Source organism: Nothoprocta perdicaria, unplaced genomic scaffold (genome assembly GCF_003342845.1).
Source record: "Nothoprocta perdicaria isolate Ctin4 unplaced genomic scaffold, notPer1 scaffold_4, whole genome shotgun sequence".
NCBI classification, from domain to species: Eukaryota; Metazoa; Chordata; class Aves; order Tinamiformes; family Tinamidae; genus Nothoprocta; species Nothoprocta perdicaria.
Window position 1 is genome coordinate 9,045,730 of NW_020455643.1, and position 7,228 is coordinate 9,052,957.

Consider the following 7,228-nt stretch of genomic DNA (forward strand, 5'->3'; position numbering starts at 1 on the left):
ATGGCCTGGCAGCTTCCCTGGCAGCTTCTCTCAAGCCCAGCTCTCACCTACAGGCACAACAGCACTTTAGGAGCGGCTGGATCAGCCGTCCGGTCCAGTCAAGTCCTCTCTGCCGCTGTTCTCCATTACTGCAACCCTGCTGGCTGCCGGCTCCCAAATTGAGGTGCCGTTTGCTGCATGGGCTCCGAGTTCAGGTTCAGCTCTGCCAGCTCTCCCAATTTGCTAGATTTCTTCTCAGTGGGCAGGAGTATTTCAGACTGTTTGCCTCTCAGAGGTGTTACTGCTTTCCTGCTCACATTTGATGGCATTGTGGTATCTTTTTTTCCCCCCTTCTTCAGGCTCAGTCCATTTTCTTCTAGGCTGAAGTTGCCCTATGGGCATCCCTGAGGAATTATGATGTCCTTTGAGTTTTGACTCTTGAGCTGAAATACAAAAAAATGCACTGCATCTATAGAAAAAAGTGCATCTATACCTCTCCTCACTTTTTTTCTCTTCATTTTCCCCAATTATGTTTACCTCTTGCATTCAGAGAAAGCCTGGAAAAGTTCAGGCCTGAGGTTTATCAGTGTGTGAAAAGTGAGGCTTGGAATAAAAACCTGCCCCATTACCTGCAGCTAATGGAGGAGCTCTTTGCTTCCAGAAGATGCAGGAAATGTCATTATCAGTGATGCTTCAGACTTCACCTCTTTCAGGTTCAAGGAATCATCCTTTCTGTCCCTACCTTTTTTTCTCCCAGGAAGCAGGGCAGGATTCACCAACTCCAGCAAACTGCTCCCAGGCATCTCGGGAACTTGTTATCGCACCAGAAAGTGGCAGGGAGAATGAGTTAGACAAGCCTGCAATGCCATTAACGGGATGATTAAACTGTTGTCTGGGGTTGTCATCCTCGTGCCAAGCAAGGAGCTCGCTGCTTGTAGCAGCCCCTGTCCCCACCGTGGCCCTCGGCCCTGCTCGGACCGTGATGCCCGAGCACATGAGATGCTCATTAGTGAGCAGAACAGTGAACCCCTCGGCGTGCTTTTCTCCAGCTTGTGACTGCATTTGCTGCCACGTCCGTGTTTCTTTGGGATGCAGCTGCAGCAGGTCGTGTTTACGGCTGGTGAGTTTGATCTCAGCTCAGAGTCATTACGTGGAGGACGAGACCCAATCACGGCCGTGTGGTTTCCTCGCCCCGTGCTCTTTGCAAATGAGGTTTTCCAGTGCTCCAGCAGCTGTTTTTAACTTTCCCCTCCCAAAACCTCTTCCTGATGCCATTTAAGCTYATGAATTGGGTGCCGGGAGGCAACACACAGGGAGAGATTGGATATTTACTGCGGGCCTCCCTGGGTAGGAGAGTGAGTATCACCTCCAATCAACTTGTGAATGCRAAGCAGCTCGGAAGCGATGGCCGGGGAAAGGGCTGGCTCCACGCAATCATTTACGGGTCTACTCTGATGAGTCATAAGGGAGGCAGTTTGGAAAGGATAGAGAATAAATAGACATATAAATAGATAGATTCCCATAAAGTGGATCTTTGATGAAACACGGATGCAGGGCTCGTTTAAACAAGCTCCAGAGATGCTCTGGAGATGAGCCCGGGCTCATCGCTGGCTGGGCAGGGAACTTTGTGTGGGTTAAAGATTTTCTGCAAGGAGTGCTGTGTTGGCTGTGCCACCAAGCAAAGGCAGGATGGGCTTTGCTGGGCTAAGGGATCATCCTCGCCCATCAGAAAGGAGTCTGCGGAATGTGCTGCTGTCCTCGTCATAGCACTGACTTTAAGCTAGAACGCAGAATGAGGGATTTCCATCATGGAAAGTTGGATGCCTGGCTTCTATGAGCTCCAGCATCCAGCTTGGCACAGAAGAAGGGGTCCAAAAGGCTCAATTTGAGGGAGCCAAAGCAGATCAAAGAAGTCAAAACCTTGGCCAGCATGAGCTCCATCCCTCTGCCTCGCGCAGGGGGCCGGCACTAGGACAGGGCTGGGAGAAACGCGGCCAGGAGTCTCGGGTGCAGCTGCTTTGCTCGAGACGCCTGCACTGACCCTGCGCATCGCAGCAGGCTGGTGCCAGACGGGAGCCGAGCGAGGCGGCGAGCAGAGACGAAGCCGGGAAAGCCGGGCGCTATTAGCACAGGCGACAGACAGCRCTGCGTGCCCGGGGAGATGACCCGGCGCTTCCTCCATGCCTTGTGATTCAGCCTCAGTGCAGAACCAGTCTCCAGCCCGGAGCCAGCCGCTGCAAGCTCAATTTTCCCCTCCTTGGTCACTGAAGGGGATGGCACGGCCGAGAAAGCACCTCTGGCCATTCCAGCCTCACGGAGACCTCCGAAAAGTAAGAGCGCTCCTGCCAGGTGGAAAAGTGCTCTGCGTCTGTGCCGGCCCTGATTAGCGAAATTATGGTTGCCATGGAGGCAGGATACCTGCTCGGAGAGAGGCTGCCCGCCCCCCAGCCCCGGCGCGGGCCGGGGGGAGACGTGCGGAGCTGCCGAGGCCAATTTTGCTCTTCCCTGGCTGCCTGATTGGATTCATCTTGCTGAACATCAAAACGATCTCTTTATTTTTCCATTTCTCCTCTCAGCCCTGTTTGGAAGGAGAGATGTTGCTTTTCCCCCGTGAGCTGGGATTTAGGTGAAGTGGGAGCTCTGGCGAGATTCCCCAGGCTGGGAAGGGGCTGCTGGATGGCCGCTGTGAGCAGTGATCCTCTCTGCACATCCACACCTGGAGCATCCCGGGATACCGGCTGGGCTCCCTGTGCTGTGTGAGGATGAGGTTAGTTATCCTGGGAGGACGAAGGCAGYGTGTCTCTGCCAATTAGCAATGGGGAAGCTCCTGGCTGGCTCCTTTGCTGGGCATTTGAGCCCTGGCAAAAGTGTTGGCAAATTACGCCAGGCTCGGGAAGAAGTCCTTGGAGATCTAGAAAGAGCTGCTGCTCCTGTGAGAAGTAGAGATGTGCTGCCTTCTGATGGTAGCACTCCTATCTCTTGGAGATACCTGTATCCTGTCTCTTGTGTGCAGCAGGAGGGAAGTCCTGGAAAACACCCCGGAGGGGCGGCAGGGGTTGGCAGGGTTTGGGCAAATGCTGCCTGGGGAGCCCTGTGAGCCTGGKCTGCCCATGTCCTATGGGACTGTTCCTGGGCAGGGACAAGCTCCATTGCAAAACTCCCCATGCAAACTACACCCTGCTTTGGCTCTGCTCTGCCGGGAGGGAAGGAGGCTCCCTAGCACCTAAAGCAAAGCGCCAGAGGGGAAAATGAAGCAAAGAAGATTATATATACATATATAAATTTTCCTCAAGGGCAATGATTCAGTCAGCCCAAGTCATCTCAGCCACAGCTTTTTCATCCTTCTGGCTGTTGTCCAGTGATACACTAGAGCTGCTTTTTGGGAGCCAGATCTAAAATGCTCTGGCCATATAAACATGTCCCAGCAGTTCCAGTTGGCTCCGAAGCTGCTGGGGTAGCTCTGTGCGGGTAGCCRTGCAGGGCTGTGGGGCTGAGATGCTCCTGCTCTTCCCTTGCTTCTCTAGGGAGAGGCAAAGGGGGAATTTTGGAGCATTCCTGGGGCCTGGCTCCTCTGGATGAGCAGCTCTGTGGGGCTCCTCTGTCCCATAACCTGCTGATGACACTGGAGCAAATTATTCTATTTGGGAATAATTCTATTTATTGTGGGAGCTGCTAAACAGTGGCTTTCTGGGGCAGGAGTTGTCATGCCTGGATATGTTTTGCCTGGCAGGGTTTGCTGTGGCGATAGCCTTGGACTGGCTGCTGGTCCCATTGCTTCAGTGGGGATGGAGATGTGCCCCAGGGTGTCCACTTGAGGTGGTTCTGTGATGCAGAGGACCAGAGGAGCYGGCCCTGCCTTGGTTTCCCTCTCTGGCACTGCAGTTCCAGCCTTCCAATGCTCAGGAGCGGTTGATGTTAATTAAACTGCAAAGCCCTGTGCAGACAGGGGAAGAAGTGGGAGGGGGCCAGGGTGCAGACAGGGCCATAAAAGGCTGTGCGGATCTGCCCTGCAATTTCCCTGAGTGATGCACCCTTGAAAAGAGATGGAAGAGGCTGTGGGTGGCTATTAGGGATGCAGCTTTCGTCTTCAAAGCCAATGTTTGTCCTTTGTTTTGGCATCTTAATTCTTCTGATGATGATGCTGCAGACGAAGCTGGCCTCAACAAGCACATCCAGGAATGGGGACGCCGGGAGGAATAACCTCGTGTTGTCCTGTGCTGTGTGGGGCCAGCTTGGAGGGATGATGGATGCACAAAAGCACAGGGAGAGGAGAACAGCGAGGAGATTCCCACCTTCCAGCTGGGGAGCAAGAAATAGATGCTGTGGGAGCAAAATGGGATGCAATGTGCAGTTCCTGGGAAGTGATGTGCATTCCCTGGGCACTTGCTAATCCTTCCTGAGAAAGACCTGATTGTAGGTAAGGTGGCAGCAGGCGTTTTGTCTCCAGTTACAGGGGGCTGCTGCAGCGGATCAAGGCAAAAGATGAAGGAAAAAGGGACACGGTGTGAGCAGGTCCTGTGGTTCTGGTTCCCTGGCAAAGCTGGGGCTCGGAGCTGGACCCCGGGTGAGCGGGAGGAGGGGTTTGTCAGCACCAGCAGCAGGATCTGGTGGCCTGGGGAGAGGGACAGTCCCACAGTTCAGCCGTGAGCCAAGCTCTGTCTGCACTTGCCGTGTGTTTGTTGTGCTTGTCTAGAAAAGGAGACTGCGAGGAACCAGATGATTAAGAAAGTCATTTCAGCTAGAGCCCAGCAGCCTTTGCACTCAAACCCAGACAGGCTCTAAACAGTGCTGTCCCCACAGACGTCCCCTCGTTCACCCATCTCGGGGCTTTGTCCACAGCAGGGACAAAGATGCAGGAGCAGAGTTCACTCTGCTCCCACGGGGCTGCCCTTCAGGGCGTGCAGCCCTGGCATGCAATGAGTTTGCTGGGCTGCATCCTTTGGCAGACGAGTGCTCCAYGTTGCTTCACTGGCATGGCCAGGGGCCCATTCCTGCAGTGAAGCTGGCACTGCCTGGCAGGACAAGAGGAAAAGGACRGGGAAGCACCTGGGGGCCGTGCCAGGAGCGGCTGCGTGCATGTGTGCTCCTCAGGGATGCCAGAAACCTGGAGGCACTTGAGGGATGGAGAGGAGAGGGAAAGCCGGGGTAGATCCCGCTGGACAAGCATGGCAGTTTGCCTTGCACGCCGCATCCAGAGCGGATGCTTTCCTGCTTGGGATGTTGCTCTCTGCCTGCTCGGATTTGGGAGCGATTGCAGCCCCCGAGAAAGCACCTCGGGCGGTGTGTCACCAGCTGTGCTCGGACCAGCCCTGTCATTAAGGTGTCACCCAATGTGGATGACCAGAGATGAGGCTGGCAGGGATCCAGAGGGATTCCCTTGAGCAGAGGGGGATCTGGCGGCACCTCCGGCATCCCAAAGGCACTGCGGGGCTCCGAGGGCCCCATGGGCACTGTGGCCCTGGCCCAGGGATCTGGCAGCTGGAGATGCTCTCCGCAGAGTGATGGAAATCCCGTCTGACCTCATGTTGTTGGCTCCGAAATGTAAAAATCCATGTTTTGGTGCTGGGAAACCAGGGTGTTTCTGAGCATAGGAGGGTGAGAAGGTCCCTGTGTTCTACTATCACATCACTGTGTCATAACTCCCTGTTCCCTGCCCTGCTGGAGGGGGAGGTTTCTTTACCTTTTGACTCCTGTGCGAGTGTGTGGCACCTCTCTTGGATGTTATTTCCAGCTTGTTTTCTTTCCCTGTGTAATATGTTGCTTACACCCAATTACTCTCCTATTCTTTCAGCTTCAATAGCTCCTCTCCTCTGCTGAGGGAGAYGATTTCTGAGGAAAAGCCATTTCTCAGGGCAGCGCTGGGCACTTCTGTGTTCGCTCTGCTAATTCCCTGCCTCTTATCTGCTGGCAGATGCGCGGGCAGGACCAGCTTCAGGCCACCCTGCCTGCTCCTAAATTTCTTCAGGCTAAATCACAGTGCTCTGCCCTGACCTGGGCACGCTGCCATGTGGCCCTTAGAGGCTGGCACCAGTGTGTGGTGCCACTGATGGCAGAKACGGCTCTGGGGCCTCTGTGCAGCCTTCCTGCTCTGAGCATCATCACAGGGCTGGAGCAGAGCTGGGTGCTGAGGGCCCATCTGGAGGGCCATGGCCCACAGAGGCCAACCCAGGGTCTTTCAATCCTTTCAAGCTCTTTAGCTTATACAAGGAAGGGAAAAAGCCTCCATTTGAGGCATTGATCCCTATGGTGCATGCACCTCCCATGGGGTGATACAAGTGCCACCTCTGTCCTCTGCTGCTGTCCCTTGGCTTTATTGCACTAGGCAGCAGTGAAGGGGGGTCCTATGTCCCTTCAAACGCGCTGGGACACGTGGTGGCTCCGTGCGGGGGCTCCTGCCCAGTGCCGGGCTGTGCCTGGTGGCATCGGGGCTGCAGTGTTTGCGCTGCCACATGTCATTCCCAGGCCGAGCCCAGACACAGTGTCCAGCAGGGCAAAACCCGTGGCTGCTCCGACCTGYACCCACTCAGCCCTGCCCTCCAAGCTGCCGCCGGTCGCCAGTGTCCCCACTTAACTGCTGCAGAAAGCTCAGGCAAATATTTACTCCTCTTAGACAGGGCTCTGCTCRCTCCCTTGGCTGCAGGGCTGCAGCAGGGCTGGGCTCTGAAGGGCTGGGCACCTTCTAGGAGGGGTGCGAGGCATCAATGCGCCTCTCGCGGCATCCTCRCTGCCCCTGGTGCTCGTGTCGGAGCCTCCTGGGAAAGAGAGGACTCCTTGCCGGCCCCTTGCTCCGCTGCTGAGCTCAGCTTGGCCTCCTGCGACGGAATTTAGTTTCCCCGTGAGGCTGGAGCATGTGGGTGAGTGGTCCTGGTGTCCTGGTGGTCCTGGTCCCTAAGTGTCCTGGTATTGGGAGGGTGTGTTGGGGTGAAGGATGATCGGATCTGGATATCCCTGGATCCAGGCTGCACTCCGGGGCAGCAAGGTAAGCCCAGATGCAAGCTAGCAGCACAGGAGCAGCCATACCCACATCCATCATCCCTAAAGGATGCAGCTCATTCCTTGCCCCTTCTGCAAGAGTCTTGTCCCATCCCACCACAGTCTACTTGAAGTCAGATCCATCCTTCCCAAATCCACCAAGGACCAACACACTAGAGAAGGGCTGCTGGCCTGGCACAGCCTGTTGCTTCTGCATCACCTGGACCAGGTGCCCATGGCCCTCTGCATCCTGCATCCACACGGAGCTGTGGGTGTG